The 22941-nt window shown below is 52.6% G+C and overlaps 1 long non-coding RNA gene across 1 annotated transcript; it reads right to left on the reverse strand.

The window, feature by feature from the left end:
* Nucleotides 1-4930: 4930 nt before the first annotated feature.
* Nucleotides 4931-7291, reverse strand: LOC140687227 (uncharacterized). The gene is made up of 3 exons (XR_012061401.1): nucleotides 7192-7291; nucleotides 6187-6309; nucleotides 4931-5861 (listed from the first exon to the last, which is right to left on the reverse strand). It is a non-coding gene; the product is annotated as an uncharacterized lncRNA (long non-coding RNA).
* Between the last annotated feature and the right edge of the window lie 15650 nt (nucleotides 7292-22941).

The raw sequence follows: 22941 nt of genomic DNA on the forward strand, positions 1-22941 counted from the left end.
ATTACTTTTTAACTGGAGGTTCCAAGTCCCATGGGCCACAGGTCCCCAACCCCTAAAATTGATTGTGAAATCATGTCTTTGTGGATTTTCTCAAGAGAGGGCCCTTTGTTTTCATCCTCTTTTTAGTTTAGCTGAAGATCTAAACTCATTACCATCTTTGTTTCTCAGGCTTGTGGATAAATGAACATTCATTGTGAAATAGGCGACCTGGTGGCAAACAAAAAAGCCACCAAGGGAGGCACCATAAGCTGTCCTCTGTGCACGACCAGGAGTCAATTTACCGTCTTATAAAACCCACTGAACTGGGAATCCGAAGGCCTCAGTTATCCCGCCAGCTCGGCCACTGACCAGCTGTGTGTCCCAGGGAACGTCTTGAGTGTCTCAGAGTCTCAGCCGGCTTGTTCACAGAAGAAGCGTAGCAAGATCTGCCTTGCCCGCTAAATACGACGGTTCGGCCGTGGGTCTACAAAGTGGTAAGTTGCCTTGTGAAAATTCTTTAGCCCTAGGAAGTGTCCACAGGATTTTCCAAAGCTTTGGAGAGCGATCTGAAGGACACGTGGTCATCTTGCCTGGCCGCACCACCCCTGAGACCTTCCACCTCCAGGAGAGCTGGGCGAGGGGGTAACAGGAAAGGCCTGCATGTGTCTGCTCTCAGGTGGTGGGGACTCTGGACCCCTGAGTGGCCCCCCGTGCTGTGGGGCAGGGCTACGCAGGGAGGGGGCGGCCCGGGGCTGAATGAGGGCTGTCAGGGAAGGTGAGGGAATCAGGGCCTCCTCTGTCCTCATGTGGGTCCAGCTGGCATGGCCCCAGCTCTGGCTCAAGGGTCACCAACCTTGGAGGACTGGGGTGGGGTCACAGCGCCCTCAGTCAGCTGTCTGTGGTCATTAATTCTCAGAGCCCCTGCTCCAGCCCGGACGGCCCCCAGACCCCCTCGTGCTCTGCGGTGGAGGAGCCTCGATTTGAAATAATTTATATTCTTTGGTCTGGTGGCTTTGTATCGTTGAGCCTAATGACTGTTTCCATTTAATTTTGAGATGCTTAATTACAGTGGAACACTTCAACACCATTTAATTAAAACAAGCTACCAGCTCCCTCTTGATTGTGGCCTGGCGCACTTCCAAATGACGTTTACGGCCCTATCAGGAGCTTAACTCATACCACACACTTTGCTAACTTCGGGGCAAAACGGGAAAATGCCTTCCACAGACGTGCTGGTGAGCTCGGAGCGCATCCGCAGTGGGGTGGGGGGGTGGGTTCTGGGCAGCATGTCTCATCTGCCGACGCACGCTTGGCATTTCAGGGAGACCAGAGGCCCTTTCCTCGGGGTAGAATGATTTTCCAATTTGGTTTGAATAAGGACTGCTTATATTACATTTTGTGAAAACTAATGAAATTACATATTTCTTGTAATCATGGTCTTCTTTACACGGCCTCGTAACCGAGCCTCTATTTGGACTTGGCACATGAGCAGACAGGCCATGAATCCCCAGCCTTTTGGGGGGGAAAGTGAGCTTTCAGGTGCCCCCAAACCCAGCAACACAGGTACCTATGTTGGAAGGGAGCTGAAGGCTGCATAAGGCCCCCGTAAGGTCATTTTCTTGGAGAATGGATGGTAAGAGTTAGCTGGTGTCTTTACAACATCAGTCATACGAGTATTGTTTGCATCTGACAGTTTTTCTTTTAAGATTAATGTGCTTATGAAAACCTCGTGCGTTACTCTACGAGGCAAGCTTGAAATTCATCAGCATTCCCATCGGAATGACACAGCACTGGGAGAGCAAACCAAATGACAAACAGAATCAGGTTTTCAGAGGCCAGTGTGTGTCGGAAAGAAATGATCTGAAGCCATATTTGGCCTCGTTCCAGAAATTTTTCCTGCTGCACGGTTGGCACAGCCCACCAAGGGGCGGGGGGGGGGGGGCACAGGGAGCAGAAGGGGGGCAGCACCACAGGGGGAGCAGAGTCGGGGAGCAGGACCGGCTGCAAGGCTCGGTCTTTCTAGCAAACAAGGGTCATATGAAAACCAAGTCGGGGAGAAAAACTTTGTGAGAAATAGGGTTTTTCTGCATCATTAGGGAAAGTCGTTCCTCACCTCAGCCTTTGACGTGCAGTTGGTGACGTGCAGCTGAAACGCATGACTGCTGGATTTGAGAAGAACGGAGACCGGGGACCGTGGTGAAGGGAAGAGAATCGCGAAGGACCTCAATGGTGTGAGGAGCCTTCGCACCTGCAAAGGGACACCTGAGGTCGTGCGAAGAGGCGGGAAAGGGCCCTGGCCTCTAGGATGAGGCTGAATCAGATCTGCGCCTGAAATCCAGGACTGTCAGAAAGACCAAGAAGGACGCCGGGCCAGGCAGGCAGACAGCAGGGAGAGAGCTGGCGAGGACCCCTGCCTCCGCCATCGGGCAGCGCCCGGGAGCTGGGGGGGGGGTGCAGAGATGTCGCCCCCACCCACCCCAGCACATCGGCCGCCACCTTCCTCAACCTCAGAACGTGTGGCTTCGCCTCAGCTGGGCCGGATCACACTTCCCCGGCTCAGAAAGTGGGTGGCCAGAAAGAGGAGAACACAAGGCTGCAGCGTTTGCTCGAGTCCCAAATCACTTCCAAATGCGGCCGCCCAGCCGAGCGCCGAGAGACCGCGCTGCCTGCGGCAGGGGCACGCGGAGGCGCGCGGGAGCGATGAGCGGTGGGACCCCACGGCGGCCGAGCCGGCGAGCTGGCCAAGAGGCTGCCGCTGCCCGGGGAGCCGGGACGCTCAGCGCGGGGAGCCCGGCGTTCACACCCTCCCGACCCAGGCACCGCCGCTTCAAAGGGCGTGGCCGGGAGTCTGGCCTGGGAGAAGCGGCAGAAGATGGAGTGTCTGCAGCAGACGTGGGTCTGAGAGTGAGGAAGAGGGAAGGGGCAGGCGGAGTAGCCAGAGGTCCCGCCAGCTGCCTGGGGGCACTTCAGGGACGTTGCAGCCGGGGAGCCCCCCAGCGCAGGTCCTGGAGGAGCATGTGGGCGCAGAGCAGCCCGGCACCCGCCCGAGGGGCCTGCGGGCACATCGCAGCTCCCAAGGCAAGGAGAGAGGCCGCAGCCGACTCTCCCCACCTCCCCGTGGTCTCATCTGCAGGGCAGATGGGGGTCATCCCGTGTGCATTCGGTGGGTGGGCTACTTAGGGTGTCCGGGGCGGGTTGAAAGCAGAAATTATTATAACGCAGAAATGTCTTCACCTTGGCGTCTCTCGAAGCTGGGCCGGATTCTCTGACATCCCTGACAATTTCCTGCCCCGCGGAGGTGGCCCCCTTCAAAGCCGGCGCTGCAGGGGGCAGCAGTGGTCTGGAACTGGGGGAAGCCTCCGTCAGGATCAGTTGTATTTTAATCTACACGTTCTGGGGCGGGGGCGTCAGCCGGGTGAAGGGACCCAGCCTTCCAGCCTCACTCCTGCCACTCGCTCCCAAGCAAGCGGTGCCTGAACAGATCATCGACAGCCCAGCCCCGCCACCCTCATCTGCAAAATGGGAGCCACGCGGTGGCCACGGGGGCAGGGGGCGCTAGCCGGGAGGAATGTGCAGCTCACTGGGTTTTAAAATCATCATCATAGACCTAGTCTTCTGACAGAACACAGGATTTTTTTAAGAGTGAAGCTCAAAGTCTTGAAAAATAAACAAGTGGAGGGCATTTCAATGAGGTTAAAAGGAGCCTCTGTCTCATGGTGGTGGTATGGCTGTATCTACTCCATCTGGGTGACCTAGAGCTCTTGAAAATTCAGTATTTCTTTCATTCTCAATAAATAAATCTTGTTTCCTTTCTCCTCCCCATAAGCGTGCACCATAAACCAGCCCATTCTTCTGTTGTGCCGTGAAGAGGTCCAGAGGGGACATTATTTCACACGGACTGTAAGAGCAAACCACATCACTCCTTTTCCCTGTTCAGTGGTGCATTTTGGAAATGTTTGCGATCCACGGGAATGGACTGCCCACCCAGCAGCAAGGCAGCCTCAGCCTCGGTGAGCCGCTGAACATAAGTGGTCGCTGGGTGGCTGGGATGGAGCCAGGGCCCAAACCCGCTGTGGCCGTGGGTGGGGGAGGCACACCAGCATTGCTGACGGGAGGCAAACTGGTGCAGCCCTGGGGAGAGCAACTAGACAGCATGTCTGAAGGTTTTAAAAATGGGCTTCCTCTCTGACCCAGGAAATTCTCTTACAACAACTGCACCCCCACCCCCAAATTAAGTATAGGTGGCCAGTGGGTTAGCCACCAGGATGCCCATGTGGGGAAGCGCCACACAGTGAAAGAGTGGTGACCACCTTGGTGGCTAAGCGTCTCTAGGAAACCACTTGCATTTTGTGCATCCAGACCATGGAATACTATGCAGCCAGTAAAAATGACACCAGAAAACGAACGTGTGGTGAGAAAATCAAAACAACACTGTCTTGGGGGTGGGGGGTTTACCATACACAAGAGACCTTTGTAGGTTGATGGTGACACCCTACACCTTGACAGGGGCTTGTAACACACAAGTGTATGCATTTGCCAAAACTCTTGGAACAGTTCACTCAAGATTTGTGCATTTCACTCTATGTAAATTTTCCTTAAACACAGACTTAGAAACAAATATTGAGCTCCAGTCAGATGTGTGCTGAAGAGTTTAGAGGTGAAGGAAGGTACAAGCATCTTCAACTTACTTGGAATCTGTGGGGGAAAAAAAAGATTAATGGGTGGATAGAGTGATGGAAAAGTGAACAGATATTTAATAATACAAATGTAGCAAAAAGTTAACTGTAGAGCGCTGATGGAGATGGTGTTCAGTGTCTATCTCAACTTTGTACATTTGAAAATTTTTGCTAAAAAACAGGAAAAAAGAGGACAACATTAAGTGGTATTTATAATAAATTATTAAAATATGTTTAACTTGGTTCTATTTTGTTAAAGAGTTAAAGGGCTCATTTCTAAGTATGGGGATTACAAACGACTTGCTTGCCTTCACACCTTTTGATGCTGTCCGTGTGTCTGTGTGTAATTAGCAGTTGCTCCTTCTCATCTGATTTCTCTTACTCGCCTGACAGCAGGCGGTGTGGCCGGATTCCACACCCCACGCCCTGTGAACGCCACGTCCACGGGCTTCACCATCACAGCCACGGACACACGTGTCTCTTTTTCATGCAGCTTCTCAAGACTTGGAGGCACGTGGCTGTACCGTCAAGGTTATTTCCTTTGGAACCAAACCACAGGAGGCCAGGAGACGATCATCGGAAGAAAGGCTAATGCTCTCCCAGCTGAATTCCAAGCAGCTCCATGAAGTTGCCAATCAAACCCCAGTTCTATTCCTTCTCGATTTTTCCTCTGATAGTGTTCGACGTGGAGGGCGGGGCGGGGACGAAAGCTGTTCGACGTGCTCGGCGGGCCCCACGCCTTTGGCAGGTGAGGCTCCTCCAAGGCTCTCAAAGATACAAATACATTCTTTTTTTTTTTTTGAAAAGAACAGTCATTGTATCTTCTAGTCTGACTCTTCTAAGGCAACTCTGAACACTCCTTGTCTCCTTCTGAATTACTGGTACAAATACACCCTCTTATTTAAATATTTTAATGGTTTTAACTTAACTTCTGTTGAAATTTAATTTTCTTGGTGTGCTGCTGTATGAGTTCTGACAAATGCGTAGCCGAGTTGCCACAGCCTCATCAGGACGTCCCTTCTCTCAGGAAGCGCTCGTGAGAAGCGGGCATCTCTGGCCACGGTGATGCTCTGGAATACTCTCTTTCAGTTCATTTCGTACCTGGAGAAACAGGCTCCACGCGGGTCATGGGGCTTCCCTGCGAGACGGCGGCTCCTGAGCTGCTGTGCTGTGAGTGCTGGTTGTCTCCAGGACGCAAAGCAGATTCTGGGAGAAGTTAATTAAGGTGTGGAGTGGGGGGAACTCTGAGGGAGCAAATGAAATTATGAGCTCAAAACTAAAACACTGAGCACAGCTGGATGGTGTCTGACTAGCACATGGAAGCGACAGCCAGACTCCCTGGGTTCAAGTCTGTCTGTTTTTTTTCTCCCAGCTTTATGGAGGTGTACCCGATAAACAAACAAACAAAACACCTGCATGTATTTAATGGATACAATTCGATGATTGTCTGCCACTGTGTGAGCTTGGACAAAATGCTCAACCTCTCTGTTTTGGTTTTCTCACCCGGAAAATAGGTTGTAATTGTACTCACCTCATCAGGGCACGGCGAGGATTAAGTGAGGACGGAGGCGCGTGGCAGGCAGTCAGCAAACCTCCTCGCTCCTGCCAGGAAATCTCATTTTCATGCATATGACTCCGTTCCAGACACATCCTCCTGGATTCAGTCGCAGTGAAAATAAGACAGTAAAGGTCAGGAGAGGGGAGTGCGTCCCCCTTCAGGCAGCTCCCCTTCAGCAGGAGCCCACCAGGGGAGAGGCTGCGGGAGGGAGTCCCCGAGTGTTGGCTCCAGGGCGGACGACAGAGATTCCCCTTAAAAACGTTTGCTTTCTGTGTCTGTGAGTCTGTTTCTGTTTTGCGAATAAGTTCATTTGTCTTTTTTTTCTAGATTCCACATTTAACTGATATCACATGCTGTGCGCCAGGAATTGACACAACAGTGTAAAGTGACTAGACTTCAATAAAAATACATATATACAAAAACAAAAAGAAGCTTCAAAAAAAAATGTTGACGAGCCACACGTGTGCGCTCACTGGCCTGGAGACAGAGGGCAAGGCCAGGGCTCGAGGACGTCAGGGGACAGCTCCCCCACGACCACGCCGTCCTCCCACGCCGGCTCTGGGCTGGGGGGCTGAGCAGGGCGCCTCTGCAGCAGGGATGCTCTGTGCTGCCCGAAATGCTGGCTCTGAACAGCAGGCAGGCCCCTGAGCGCTGACACGTCCCAGGACCCCAGGTTTGCTGGCCAGAGTGTCCCAGCTTCGGACATGAGGGACTTGAGCCCAGTCTTCACATGTTTCACTGGACGCTGGACCCTCAGTTCTCACTGGGGCTTCAAGAACACTTCCTGGACAGCATTCTCACCTCCTGCGCTTGGGGAGCTGCTGATGGCACTGGGGGCCTGTGGTTGCCCCCAGCCTGGCCCCCTGATCCTTTCCGTCACCCCTCTGAAGCCCGGTCCCCCATCCCCACCCACCCACCGTCCTTGCTTCCCTCCCCACAGCTCCCTTCTCGCCTCCACGAGACGAACGTCCCACTCACCCCCATCGCTCTGCTCAGCATGTCTGGTCCCCCGACGTGTGTCTCAAGGCCCAGGGGTCCCCACGCACGAACTGGAAACTGGGTGGCCTGTCGTGACCTGGCCTCAGGGGTCCCGGGATGTCCTTCCTCCACCTGCTGTAGATCCCAGGCTACGTCAGTGCATCACAGGCCCCCCCGAGTTCCCGGAGGACGACGCAGGCCCCACCTCCACGTGGCAAGAGGGGTAGAAACCTGTGGCCACGTTTTCAGATCTCCACACCTGCCCCGTGGAGTTACGGCACACTAACGAGACATTAGTAAGCAGTCTTAAAATGAATATGAACGTAAAAAAAACGACAGAAAGTGCCTCGTGGGGAAAGACACATGGGAAGCCTCCTTTGCTGGGTGTCAGGGCCCCGTGCTCGCCCTCACCGACTCACGCCACCCCGTCCCCCGGGCACAGCAGGGCCCCAGCCCAGCTCCTGGAGGCTCCCCAGCCTGCCCACTCGCCTGTGGTTCCCACTTGCCGATGCTATGTTGTAAGCCCCCCCCTCACCTTAACTACATTCTTGTGACAGTTTTAAAACAAAGCTGCAAATCCTTTAACACTGTCCGTTGCGAGGTGGTGCCTCTGTCCGTCTGCCTCGAATCTGGGCAGCTCTGTGCTGCTTGGAGCAACAGACTATGGCTGAGGAGGGGTTACGTGGCTTCGGAGCCTAGGGAACAGATGGCCACGGCAGCTCCCGCCGCGTTTCGCTGCTCTGTTCCCTGTTGTAACCAGGAGCTGCCGTGTTAGGCATCACCTGCACCGAGGCCGCCGTGCTGCGGGGCCGCCCAGCCACGTGGAGCCGTCACATGCACGTGCTCCATCCGGACAGCAGCTCCATCCCGCCGCAGGCACCAGACACGAGAGCGGAGATGCCCTGAGATGCTTCCAGGCCCCGGAAAGCTGAACCTTCCGAGCCGAGCCCTCAGACATCGCAGAACAGAGATCGGTCATCCCCCGATGCCTTTCTGAATTCCTGCCACCCAGATCCTCGAGTGTAAAAAAACAGCTGCTGTTTTAAACCACTCTGTTCTGGGGCAGTTTGCGGGGCAGCAGCAGGTCATTGGAACAAGCGACAGCTGCCTTGGGCGTGTGAGGACTGTGGTGCCTTCTGTGCCACGCGGGAACCACGAGGCCAGCAGGAGGGTGGACTCTGGGCCGTCCGGCCGGCCACCTCTGCTTCCCACGGCGGCACCTTTCTCGGAGCCACCCAGCCCCCTGCCAGGTGGCTTCCACCCAGCGCTCCCGGCACCGGGCGGGAAGGGAGCAGTCCCCTGCCTTCAGCTCCAGCCCTTCAAAACACCCGCCACTCCCTGGCCGGCCTTTGGCTCAGAAGTGGGAAACCAGAACCCGTGCCCCCTGACAACCCGCAGAGCATCCCCGTCGTCCGCAGGCTGGCCGCAGGCCATCTGTGACTTCCTTCTGTGCGGCACAAACTTCCCCTGTGTCAGGTCTGGGCATCTCCCTGCCTGTTTTATAGGACAACTTCAGGACGTCACCCACGGAGTCGCCTCCTGAGGTGCCGAGGCAGCTAAAGACGTTAACAGCGTGTCTCTGTCTCCCCAAAGCCTGCCTCTCCGAGTGAGCGCCCCGAACGCCTTCCTGAGCGTGTCAAAACCCTGCGTCCAGGACGCTGTAGTCACTCGGGGTTCGCCCGTCCGCTGGCAGTGGGAAGGGGACATGGACTTCCCACCCGCCTTGGGGGCCCCACGTTTTTTCTTGCTCCAGGTGCCATGAGTTACGTCGCCAGCCCTGCATGTGCCCCTTGGCCCGTAGCAGTTTGGAGTTTGCCACAAGTAACCCACAGGTAATAAATAATGAAGCCCCGAGAAGGTTCTCATAAGACACTTCCTTTCATAAAGCAGAGCAGGTCTGAGCTGCTCCCACGCGCTCGCTCACCCTCCTGCAGAAGGGGGCTCCCTGCCTGGCGACCTCGGGGAGAGCCTGGAGGCAGGGAGGCTGGGGACGCAGCGGCACTGGAGGTGGGGGGCTCTGAGGCTCCCGGAGCGCCTCCTCCAGCCGCCCCGAGACCAGGCGCGGTCGGGGGTCTGGGCCGGGCACCCCTGCTTTGGGGGAGTTGGGGGAGTGCGGGGAGAGTGGGGGGGGATCCGACAGGAGGGGTGGGGAGGACGTCAAGTGCAGGCGTACTTCGAAGCAGAAGGGAAGAAAGAGCAGGGTCACGCAGAGGTTCTGGAGATGGAGCAGACCTGGGAAACAAGCCCCGGAGGAAAGGCAGAGGGAAAGCGGCGGCCGGAGCGCCGCCCCGCCCACAGCGCCGCCCCGCCCACGCCACGCCCCTCCCCCGCTGGCCCACAGCCGGCCGGGTGCCGTGGAAGGAGAGCGCCGGCCACCCGGGAGGGGCGCCTGCACCACAGCGAGCTCCCGGGCCGAGGGGCCGTCCAGGGGCTGAATCTCGGCTCCCTCCTCCCGCCCCGCCCGTCCACAGGCCTGGGTCCCAAGGACACACCTCAATGAACATCCCGCCCGCTACGCTCCGCCTCAGAGAAACCCTCCCGTGACAGGTGTGGTCAAGGGTTGGGGGACCCCCAGGCACGGATAGGGGGGCCAGCCTTCTAAGAAAGGCCTGAGGTTCAAGCATCAAACCTTTGGTCCCACTCAGCCCGCTGGCTCTGACCACAGCCCCTCTGAGCACCACGTCTCCAGAACCCACTGCTGTGACCAGCCCCGTGAGCCCCCAGACCAGCTGGTCTGCAGCCCTTCAGGGTCGGTCAGGTTGGCACCTGGGTCACTTGGGAAGGGAAGCTGAGTGTCAGCAGTCGTGTGGTTTAGGTTTGTTCACGTTTGTTTCCACTGAAATTCCCCCGGGGACTGTGGTACCATTGAGGATACGGCCAATGTCATAAAAGGGGAACGAGCGTGAATAAAAGCAAGGCCAGCCCACGCCTGAGCCAGGCCCAAAGCGCACACACCCGGCTGGGGCCCTCTGGCTCCCCAGAGGGTGGCACAGAGCCTACCTAAGCTGGTTTCTGGCAACAGGGCCCCCCGAGGGAGCTTTGGTCCCCTTCTCCAACGTGTCCCCTTCCTCTGAGACAGGAGGAGAAGGTGCGGGCTTCTCTCAGAGGAGGGAACATCCCTGGCGACTTGTTGTTAAAATGGGGTGACTTCCTCCTCTGGGCACATGGATCATTCGTCGCGGCTCACTGTCAGTGCTGGGGAAGAGCAGAATGTAAGGCGCTGCGCAAAACACAGAATTAATCTGTTTTCTCTCTGTTGGGTTTACCTACCAAATGTGTTAATTTCCAATACAGAAGCCACACAGAAAGAGCTCTGTGATCTGGACGACAAAAGGCCGGCCTCGGAGAGCAAAGGGCGTCGGCAGGGAGCAGGCCGAGAGACGCAGCGAGCGAGAGGCGGGAAGCTACGACTCACAAATGCACACAGAGACGACCGCCCTGTCTCACACCGTCAACAGTGATGTAAAACTGGCCCCCGCGTGGAGGCGGATGGCGTGCACGACCTTCTGAAAAACGCTTTGGTAATCCGCGTCAAGGCCATAGGAATGGACACAGGAAAGGAGGGCGCCAGTCGGTCCCCAGGAAAGGCCCATCCCAGCCTGCGAAGCTCCGACGGCACGGGCGCCCCCGCCACACAGCCTGCTGCAGAGGGAGCTGGCGGCAGCTGAGGCGCGCAGCGCGGCGGCCCCACGGAGGCCAACCGCGTGCGACCACGACAGAGCACGACACAAGCGCACAGAAGGGACGCGGTCCGTTCAGCGGGTCAGACAACAGTGAGTAAAAGGGCAGGCTCCAGACTCACGCCGCCCAGCTTCAAATTCCACCTCTTCCACCCACCAGCTGTGTGCCCTCGGAAGCTGGTTAACTCCCTCTTCCTCGGTTTCCTCATCTCTAAGGTGAAACCCGTCATGACCTCTTCACGGGGTTTGGGCAAGGCGTCAAGGAGGCAAAGGGTGGCAGAGGATCTGACAGGATAAATCTCACGCAACAGTCGTGCCACCGGTGTTTACCGACGTGGCGAGGTGCTCCCGGTAGCGCAGTGGCTGAGAAGGTTCATAGTTAACTAATTGGACTTGGCAGCCTGAGAGCTTATCGAACAGAGACAAGGGGAAGGAGAGGTGAAGGACCCTCCCATCCTGGAGAACACTGGAGGCCACGGGCACCATCCTGGCACAGACAAACCCTCTTTTGTCTGAGGGACCTACACTGAGGCTTCCTCAATGTTTTTGGAAAAAATACTCACTTTCCTATTCTCTGCCTGTGTGGGGCTTTCCTTGTGGTCAGGGGTAGCTCACAGCATCTTAGTGAAAGCTGACGGTGACTCAGGTGAGATCTTCTGGACGAGGCGGCATCTGAAACAAGCCCTGTACAAACACACAGCTTTGAGAAGCCGGTGACTCCCGGCCCACTGACCTGTGAGCGGGTCAGAATCTGGGCCATGCAAGCAGTTTCACCCTCTTGAGGCGTCACCCACCGCACAGAGGCAACAGCTTGGAGAAGGAAACAAAAAAAGAGCTTTGATCAAAAGACAGCAGAGGAAACTCAAGTTCTTCAAGGCTGCTAGCCTGGCCCACCAGGGAAACACTCAGATCTGAGTCAACGAAGGTGAACAGGATCGCTAAACAAACAGCAGAGAGGGTCGGAAGGGACCACGTCATTTTCAGAGGAGTCGCACTGTGGACCACATGACATTATCTTGTATAAAAAGCAAAGCCAGATCCTAATCCTTTCCTTCCTGGGGCTTTTCTCTGATCACCCCAAATCCACACTCCAAAGCCTGCCCTCCTGCAGTCTCAACCTCTTGGAATCTGCCACCACCACTCACCCAATGGCTCTGGCAAAAACCTGGGCATCATTCATGATTCCTCTCACCTCTGCAGTCCTCACATCCACTCCGTCAACAAGTCCAGGTGATTCCTCCTTCAGAACACATCCTGAGTTGGACCACTCCCCATCACCTCCACAGCTGCCACCGTGAGCCAGGCCAACAGCATTGTGCATGTGGACCACAGCAACATTCCGAACTGGTCTTCCTGAGGCAGGAATCAGAGTTAGCTTTTTTTCCTTTAATCGAAGTATAGTCAGTTACAATGTGTCAACTTCTGGTGTACAGAATCGACAGATGACTGGATAGAGAAGCTGTGGCGTACTTCTACAATGGAATATTACTCAGCCACAAAAAAGAATAAAATAATGCCATTTGCAGCAATATAGATGGACCCAAAGACTGTCATTCTAAGTGAAGTAAGCCAGAAAGAGAAAGAAAAATACCATATCACTCATATGTTGAATCTAAAAATAAAAGAAAAAAAGAAGATGCTATTGAACTCAGCCACAAAACAGAAATGGATTCACAGACACAGTAAACAATCTTATGGTTACCAGAGTTAGCTTTTTGAACTATAAATCACATCGTGTCACCAAATTCAAAACCCACCAGTGGCTTCCTACAGCACCCAGAATCACAGCCAAATGCACAGTGTGCACCCAAGGCCTTTGTGGTCTGGTCCACACCTCCCTCCCCCAGCCTGGTCATCACCACTCTCTCTGCCACCGTCCATCTTGCCAATCTTGCCCCTTACTTCCCTGTGCCCCAGCCACACTTTCCTTCTTGCCACCCTGGACAAACCAGCTTGATCTTTGCTGTGGAGATCTGACTCACTTCTTCACATCATTCAAATGTCACCTGCTCAGAGAGCCCTCCTCGAACACTTTATCCAAAAAACCTTCATGTATTAGGTTACAGTCAAATACAAGGGACGGCTTAAACAATACAGACATTAGGTAACTCAGTCAACAAGAAGCCCAGAGTTTGTGTTTAGACAACCTAGGATTCCTCTCCTCACAAGTTTCCTTTCAATGACCTTTCCTACTCAGAGAGCAAATATTCACCTCTATTTATTTCTAGATTTTTAATCATTTATTTTATGTGTGGGGAGAGCATTTTTTATTGCTTTATTTTTATTTTTTACTCTTTTTTAATTATGGTAAAATATAATAGAATTTTCCATTTTTACCATTTTTTCAGTGTATAATCAATGACATTAATTATATAGATCAATGTTGTATAATCATATATTCCCAAAACTTCTCCATCAGTCCACACAGAAACTCTGTATCCACTTAACAAGAATTCCTTCTTCTCTCCTGCCCCCAGCCCCAATAGCCTCTACTCTGCTTTCTGTCTCTAAGAATTTGCCTGTTTTAGGTACCTCATAGCAATGGAATCATAAATATTTGTTCTTCTATTGTCCAGTTGATTTCACTTTGCGTAACATTTTCAAGGTTCAACCATGTTGTAGCAAGTGTCAGAGCTTCGCTCCTTTTCATGGCTGAATAGTATTCCATTGCACGAATACACATTTTGCTTATCCATTCATCTATTGATGGACACTTGGACAAATGTTTTTTTCCAACTTTTTGGCTACTATGAATAATTCTGCTGTGAACCTTGGTGTACAAGTATCTGAGTCCCTGTTTTTAATTCTTTTGAGTATATTTCTAGGAGTAGAATTGCTGGAGCACACAGTCAATGTATAGCTTTTTGGGGAACCGCCAAACTGTCTCCCACAGCAGCTGCCTCATTTTACATTCCTACCAGCGATGTAGGGGGGTTCCAATTTCTCCACATCTGTGTCGACACTTGCTATTCCCCATTCTTTTTTGTAGTTATCCGAGAGAGTGAGAAGCTGTACCTGCTGTGGTCCTGACTCGCATTTCCGTAATGACTCGTGATGCTGAGCGTACTTTCATCTGCTTGTTGCCATCTACGTATCATCTTTGAAGAAATGTCTATTCAAGTCCTGTCCCCATTTTTGAATTGGGTTCTCTGGTTTTCTCATTGTGAGTTTTTGGAGTTCTCTGTTGTGGGTATCAATCCCTTAGCAGATATGCAATTTGCAAATATCTTCTCATTATGTGAGTTGCATTTTTACTCTGCTGATAGTGTCCTTTGATGCACAAAATGTTTTAAATTTGATGAAGTCCAATTGGCTGCCATATCTGAGAAAATCATTGTCAAATTCAACATCATGAAGATTTTCTCTAAGTTTTCTCCTAAGAGTCTGTAGTTTCAGTTCATATGTTTAGGTCTTTGGACCATATTGAGTTAATTTTTTACATGGTGTTATAAGGGTCCAACTTCATTCTTTACATGTGGATATCCGGTTTTCCCAGCTCCATCTGCTAAAAAGCCTGTCCCTTCCCATCAAGTGGTCTTGGCAACATTGTCAAAAAACCATTTGACCATATATGTGAGAGTTTATTTCTGGGCTCTCTCTTCTATTCCATTGGTCTATGTGTTGGTCCTTATGCCAACACCACGCTGTTCTGATTACTGCGCCTTGTAGTAAATGTTGAAATCAGGAAGGGTGAGACCTCCAGTTTCATTCTTTCCCAAGATTACTTTGGCTCTCCAGCGTCTCCTGAGATTCCATATGAATCTTAGGCAGGATTTTCCTATTTCTGCAAAAAAACACCTTAGGGACTTTGATAAGGATTACATTTTACCTGTCGATGGCTTTGGATAGTGTTGACGTCTTAATATACTAAGTTTTCTGATTCGTGAACACAGATACAGGTGTTTTCTGTTTGTTTATGTCTTCTTTCATTTCTTTTGGCCATGTTTTGTAATTCTCAGTGCGTAAGCCTTTCAAATCCTCGGTTAAGCCAATTCCTCAGTATTTTGTTCTTTTTAATGCTATTGTAAATGGAATTGTGTTGTTAACTTCATTTTTGGATTGTTCAGTGTCAGTGCACAGAAACCTATCTGATTTTGTGTGTTGCTACGCACTAGCAGTTTGCTGAATTCATTTACTAGTTCTAACAGGTTTCTGTGGAATCTTTAAGACTGCACGCAGATAAGGCCATGACATCTGTGAGAGGGGTAATTTTACTTCTTTCTTTCCAGTGTGGAGGTCTGTTTCTTGCCCAATTGTTCTCTATAGCTCTTCCAACACGATGTTGAATAGAAGCGGCAAAAACAGGCACCCTTGTTCTGATTCTGGAAGACAAGTTTGCAGTCTTTGACTCTTGAATATGACGTTAGATGTAAGTTTTTTTGTACATGCTTTTATTATATTGAGACAGTTTCCCTGTTTCTCAGTTTGTGGACTGTTTTATCACAAAAGGGTTTTGAATTTTGTCGGGTGCTTTTTCTGCATCCAGTGAGATGCCTGTGTGGGTGTTTTTCCTTTATTCTGACAACGGTATGTTGTTAGTGGTATATGACACTGATCAGTGTTGTACGTTAGACCATCCCCTTGCTCTAACAGTAAATCCACTTGGTCACTTTTACTGACCTGCTGAGCCTTGGTGTGCATGTGTCTGAGTCCCTGTGCTGAATCCAGCGTGCTGGCATTTGGCTGAGGATTTCTGCATTAATGTTCATGCGACATTGGTCCTTCATAACGTCTTTGTCTGGCTTTGGCCTCCGAGTAACGCTGGCATCACAGAATGAGTTAGGAAATCTTCCTCCTCTTCAGTTTTCTGGGAGGATTGGAGTTCATCCTCCAAGTGTTTGGTGGAATCCACCAGCGAAGCCGTCAAGACCAGGGACGTCCTATGTCGGGAGGTGTCTGATTGCTGATTCAGCCTCCTTACTGGTCACACAACTGGTCAGGTTTCCTTCCCCTCTTCATGATTCAGTGCTGGCAGTTTGTGTGTCTCTGGGAATCTGTCCCTTTCCTCTAGGTTCGCCATCTGTTGGCGTGTAGTTGTTCATCGTCCTCTCTTATGGTCCATTTTATTTCTGCAGAATCAGTAGTAATGTCCCACTTCCATTTCTGATTTTAGTCATTGGAGACTCTCTCCTTTTTCCTTAGCCAAGCTAGCTAAGGTTTGTCAATTTTGTTAATCTGTCATAGAATCAACTTTTGGTTGATTTTTTTTTCTATTCCGTATATATGCATACATACACATGGAGATGTATCTATAACTGAATCACTTTGCTGTGCTCCTGAAACTAGCACAACATTGTAAAGCAGGTATACTTCAATTTTAAAACCTCTGCTCCTATATAGCTCTGTCCCCACCTCCTTTTAGAGACTAATGTCACAGACATTACATCTTCATGTACTGTGTGTCCAAAAGCATAGATTAATAGTTGCATTTCTATGCTTTAGTCTCTGAAATCATGTAGGAAACAAAAAAGCAGTGTGACAAACGAAAGGAACAACAATGCAAGCTTTATAACTGCCCACGTTTTCGCTTTTACTGGACATCGTATGTCGTCGCTCAGCTCTGAGTCACTGTCTCCTGCCCTGAAATTCCAACCTGGAGGACCCCCTTGGCATTCCTTACAGGGCAGGTTTGGCGCTGAAACTCCCTCAGCTCTTGTTTATCTTAGACTATCTTAGTTTCTCCCTCATTTTGGAAAGGCAGCTTTGCTGCGTACAGGCTTCTGGGTTGACCGTTTTTTCTTTCAATACCTTTAATCTGCTGACAACTGCCCTCTGGTTCCTGATGAGGTGTCTGATGACAATCACTGAGGCTCCTTTCTATGTGATCAGTTGCCTCTCCTGCTCCTTTCAAGATTCTTTCTTTATCTTTGGCTTTTGATGGTTTGGTTTTAATATACCTCGGCGGGCCTCTGAATTCATCACACTTGGAGTTTGTTGAGCTTTCTGGATGTTTATATTCATGTCTTTCACCAAATTTGGGAAGTTTCCAGCCACTATTTATTCAAATAATCTCTCTGCCCCTTTCTCCTTCTCTTCTCCTCCCGGGACTCCCACAAAGTGTATGTGCGTCTGCTGACGGTGCCCCACAAGCCCCTTAGGCTCTGTTCACTTTTCTTGAGTCTTTTTCTCCTTTTGTCTCAAACTCGAAAATGTCAACACGCCTGTCTTCAGGCTCGCCAGTTCTTTCCTACGCCAGCTCGAGCCTGCTCTTGAGTCCCTCTGGGAAATTGCTGTTTCCATTATTGTGGTTTGACCTCAAGGACTCCTTTTCACGTTTTCTGTCTCTCCACCAGTGCTTCCATTTTCTTCATAAATCGTTTTCTGACTTTGTCGTGACTCCCCCTAGTTTCCTGAGCGTCTTTAAGACGCTGCATTAAAAGCTGTGTCTAGTAAGTCTACAGGCTGGTCTTTCTCGGGGACCTGTTCTATTTCTCAGTGTGCCTTGTGATTTTTGTTTAAAAATAAGCATTTGAATCTTATCATGGGATAACTATGGAAATTAGAGCCTTCCTTTTCCCCAGAGCTTGCTGGGGCTTTTTAATTTTTGTTTTTGGTTTATTTTGGTTTTATTTTGTTTCTTTGATTGCTGTGATTTGGCTCTGTGCCGAGAATCAGCCTGCAGTGTAAACTGAAGGTCTCCTTGGGTCTCTCCTGAGCCTGTGCCTTTCCCAGGGCCCATGCGGTGACCTTTTTAATTCTCCCACATATGTGGTTGCTTTTGATTGTCCAAGTCCTTAAATGTCTGGCTACCAAAAGTGGGGGAAAGAGGGAAATAAAGGGGGAAAAAAAAGAAGCCACTTCAGCCAGAGAAGGTTGTAACCACGGTGGTGGGGGTTGCACAATCAGAAGTAGCAATCAGTGACCAGAAGAGAGGTCCCTGATATTTGGGGGACAAAGCCCTACTGCCCACCCTGGCTCCTGCGAGCCGCAAGCAAGCTGTTCCAGGAGCAAGTGCACAGCTGCCTGCCATGGGGCTGAGACAGGCGCCCACCAGCTCAGAGCTGAAACTGCCTGAAATTAACCAAGACTCACCATCCAAGCCTTCCCCTGCCAGCTGCCAGCTTCAAACAGACCCCAAAATTCCAAACAGTCACCCGGCAGTGTCTGCCCCTGCGACTGTTGTCAGAGTGGAGAGAAGCCGCGAGTGCTCCTCCACTCTGCTGTCCTCCCTGCTGTTACTTGAGCGTGTCTTCTGACGCATGCAAGTTTGACCAGTTTGAGGCCTCAGAGATGAGATCACTGTCATAATCCAGGCAAGGAGCAGAGCAGGCCTGGACCTGGTGTGAGAGTGGGGCAGAGGGACAGGTGTGTGAGACACTTAGAAGGTGACTGATCACCTCGGCAGGTGTGAGGAAGAGGAAAGAAACCATGATGCCTGGAAGCACCCTGGCTCAGCTCCTGACACCCCAGCAATCCAGACGTGACCACAGTGAACCCCAGAAAAACACCCACGCAGGCTCATGCAGGGCCTCTCACGAGGGGCAGGTTACTCCCTCGCTCCCAGGGAACGCAGGTGAAGACCCTGCACCAGGCACTGGGGGACAAGCAGATACTGTGTCTGCCCTGATCCCGGGTCTTGGGAAGCAGCGCCGCGCTCCTGGTGCCCCGTTAGATTAAAGACGTCCCCTCTCATATCCTCCCTCAGCTCCACCTCACTGCGTCCTTAGGAGAGCTGTGCCCTTCCCTCACCTCCTTCCCCTGGTCCCAGCTGCCCTGCACTGACTGACAGGGAGCCTTCAACAGTCGTGCACACGAAGCTGAAATTTAAGTCCCCGCACAGCGCTTGCCCAAGCGCCTCCAGGGGGCTTGTCTTCACATGCTCGCAGCAGACAAGAGGCTGTGTGTTTAGTTAACACGCACGGAAAAACGCTGATGCTCTAAAACACGACAGCACCGTGTGACAGGTGTGATGCCAAAACTCCTAGGACAGTATAAAGCTGGCCCCCAGAGGGAGAGGAGGAAGGAAAAAAATGGTGTTTTTATAGTTGTAGCAGGGAGGACAGTTTTGAATTTTTTATATGTCTGATGTTCTCATGGCCACAACAGGGCAGTATTTAGGAGAGAAAACATCACGTGGAGACAAAAAATGCCTCCGTGTGTTTGAAAGTGTTGCATGACATAGTAAAAGTAACTTTTTCTGTGTGATGTCATCTGGGTGAAAACTATTGATTTTTTATATGTACTCTTCTCCTCTTGTCTCACCCATTCCTACGCAGTTCAAGGAAATGATGACTTTTAGATAATAATTTGGAACTATACTCAATATTTTGTACTAACTTATGATAAAAAAGAATATGAAAACAAATACATGTATGTACATGTAGGACTGAACCTTTATGCTGTACAGCAGAAACTGGCACAATATTGTAAACTGACTGTACTTCAATTACAAAAGAAAGCTAACAATTTGGAGTCTCACTGACACCCCAGACTGAGCAGCATTTTTTAAGGGCTCCATTGTGACACGTTGACTAGAACGTGTCCACGTGCATTACTGCACTTTTCTATCCATGCAACTGGCTCGGGATTGGCTTTGCAAGAGTTACGAACAAGCAGAACTTCTCTAAAACTGCATATGTGATAAGACCCCAGAAGTCAGTCTATTGGTGGAAAACCCTGTCAGCATTTATAAAAGGGTTAGATTTGTAAATTCTTTTAAAAAAAATTGTGTTTTTATTGGCACTTTCAGCCTATTGCTGGATGTAGGCCCATCAAAAGGTGTTGTCAGGCGGTGAGCCTCGGAGAGCCCTGTCAGGTACCAACAGGTGCCGGTTACCTGGCCGCATCACCTCATCCGATCTCCTCAGTAACCCTGTGGGGCAGCTATTGCTTTTACTACCCCCCACACCGGGGAGGAGATGGAGGCACAGAAAACGTAGTTTACACGAGGCCACACAGCCAAGAAGCCAGGATGGGGACCAGCCTCAGTGCTGGAAAGCTGGAGTTCCGGCTTCTGAGCCGCTGCCCCGGACGACGCCCAGAGGGAGCGCAGGACCTGCTGCCCACACGTCCTCGGGAGGAGTCCATGGCATCTGTGCCATGGGCCGGCTTTACACCGTCGGCTTCTGAGCCTCAAGGCTTCTAAGACGCAGTTGAGGAGCGAGCGCAAGACGTGCCCAAAGGAAGCAAGCAGAGCCGTTAGGGCTGAGCCAGTAGTCGCATCGCCTCCACGGGAGAAATCGAGCCAGGGCTTCTCCGTTCTCCGTCGCTGGCCTTGTCTCACACCCTCCGTTTGTCCTTCCAGTCTGCTGAGCACCGCTCCTTCTTGGGGGGCCTGTGAAGACAGACCTTTGCCCAGCCTCCCGGCACCTCCGCCACCAACTCAGCTTCCTTCCTGCCACTTCTGCCCAGGCTCCAGTCCCTGTCCGAGCAGCCCAGCCTCAGCCCACCCCTGCCTCACCCCGTGTTCCCCAAATGTCCTTCGTCACTGCTTACGGGATTGCTTGGGTCTGTGAGAGGGCCCTTTGGCTCTTCGTGTGTAAGGGCAGCCTCCACCCCAGGGCTTGGACCCAACACTCGGGTGGGAGGGGCAGCCCCCGCCAGGGCGAGGACCACCACCCTGAAGGATGAACGCTGGGCAGTGAGTAGCCTGGTGCAGCCTGACCACTGCAAACGTGTAGCGCGCCTGGTAGACAGGCGCTCTCAGTAATGGGCAAGAAACGGCCGTGGGAAAATGGGATCTGTGCTAAGCAGACCGTTTGGAGATGCTGGCATCGGCATCACACGCATGTGGACCCAACGCACTTCTCTCAAGGTCGCCTTTGGCTTAAATCAAGAAGCCTCTCCCACCGCGTGGGTGACGGGGTGGAGCCACCTGCCTCGCGGCCGCCTGTCCGCTGCCTCCACCTACCGGCTCCAGCGGGGAGTGAGCGCCGGCGGGGAGCCCCTCAAGTCTCGGGGCTCTGCGGGTAGCAGGGTGCTGGGACGTGATCACTGGAGAAGTCAACGTGCAGAGAATCCAATGCCTGAGAAACGCTTCTGCAAAGACTCTGGCTCTGTCCGCCTGGGTGAGGAAACTCCAACATGGCACCAGCATCCACAAAAATCAGGCAGAGCTGAGTCCCAGGCGGCGGTGAGCTTCCCACTGTCTGGAAGCTGGTGTCCAGGCCCACTTTCCCAGCACGTGGCTTCAGCAGAGTTTGCATCCAGAGGCTTCCGTCAGGTTACCTACCTTTGCCAGGGCCTCAAACACAAAGCGAATGCCACATGGAGATCCTTCTCGTTCACATTCAGCACAGGGACGGCCACTGAGGCAGATTAATCACACTCTTCTCAAAAAGCACGAGTGATTCCCCAAGTAGGATGTAGGCTGTGCCCCAAGCCATCCAAAGTGGAGGCGTTTGCACTGAAAATTCCCGGCTGTGAACTCAGGCCACCACCACTGACCCCCAACAAAATCCGAGGACGGGTTCCGGGGAGTTAAGCTCAGGATGGTTTTCTGTGAGGGCGAGTGTCTGACACTGGTCCTTTCCTGCTTCCCATTCTGATGTCTGTTGTTGCTCCAGGAAGAATGTAACCCAGTTGTCCCTGATTTTGAGAAACTTGAGGGTTGACCGTTTGCCACAAAAAGTTAATTTCCAATAAAAAAAAAAAGCAGGCAGTCTTTTGATTTATCAACTGCTATGTAACAAACCACTCCAAAATGGCACAGCTTAAAACAACAATTTGTGATTCAATTAAAGCAAATTACCAAATTTCGGTGACAACGTGTTACTTCTCAGGATGCTGAGGGTTGGCCAGGCAGTTCCTCTGCTCCGTGTCATGCAGGCTGCGGCCACTCACATGTTCATCTGGGAGGGGCTGGAAGAACCAAGACCGCCCTGTCAGGGGTCGGCAGCCTTGGCGCTCCAGCTGGTGTCTCATCCTCCCGGGCCCCCTTACGTGGAGCAATCTGACCTCTGAGGCGGGGAGGAACTGTTGGCGCCATCTTTAACACAATCCATCCCATAGATGGTAACAGAGAAGGAGAACCAGGGAGGCCTCGCTCCCCACTTCCCAGGAGGGGGACCTAGAGCAAGTCGCAGCCTCTCTGAGGGGACCGTCCTCCTCTGTACCCAGCAACCACTACTTGGGGGTCGTTAAGATTAAATGGGATGATCATAGCCGCTGCCCACACATGGACATGCTTACAGGCCCCCAGAGGCAGGCGAGTCCCATGAAGTGCTGGACCCCACAGGGTGCCACGAGGACCAAATCAGAGAGGTGGGGCCCTTTCGGAAGCTGTGGTGTTCCCGGCTGGGGACGCAGACACCTCCGCATCCTTTCCTCCCCTTAGCTCTCCTCTCTGGCCCACCTAAGATGCTACTGGTGTCCATTTTTATTTCTTAAAATCAAAGACCCCATGGAGACTAGCTTCTCATCTGCACTAAGGATGCCGAGATGCAGACGGACACCTCCGAGGTCAGCAAAGGGCAGGCGCGAGGCCCAGGAGGTGGGCACCCGGCCTGCCCGCCCCTCCTCGGAGCGGAGCCTCTTTCAACCGGGCTCCCTGCGAGGCTGGCTCCAGCCCAGATCTGATGTGAGGTCTGAGCCCTGGGTGTTACATGCTGTCACTCTGGCAGGCAGGATACAGCCAGGACAGAACACCAGAGGGGCACGTTCTGACAGGGACGGAGGTGCAGGGCTGAGGGGCGAGGGGAGGGGAGAGTGGGCATCTCCGGGGGGCAACGTTGGGGGCACTGAGCACTGTCAGAGGGTACTGGTGTCCCTGCCGGCGCCCCGTCCACACCCCCTACCCTGGGGCTGCTCTGCTGAGACCATCTTCCGCTGGACATCGGGGGGACCTGTCCCCCGTGAGATGCTCAATCCCCCTGAAGGGCAGGAGGTGGGGGGCAAACGCGGCGCCCCCCCTCCCCGCCATGGGTGGACCGCTGCCCTCCCAGGGCGCCCCTCCCATCGCAGCAGCCCCGGCGGCGCGGGGAAGCCGCCTTCTCGCGCCCTGTCCCCGGGAAGGGAGGAGGTGGAGGGCCCTGCGGGGAGACCTGCCCGTCCGACAGGGGCTCTGAGGGAGGTCCGCGCCTGCAGCTCGTCCGCACCCACGCGGCCTCCGGCGCCCCCGCTGCGCGCGCCG

Source organism: Vicugna pacos, chromosome 19 (assembly GCF_048564905.1).
Source record: "Vicugna pacos chromosome 19, VicPac4, whole genome shotgun sequence".
Taxonomy (NCBI): Eukaryota; Metazoa; Chordata; class Mammalia; order Artiodactyla; family Camelidae; genus Vicugna; species Vicugna pacos.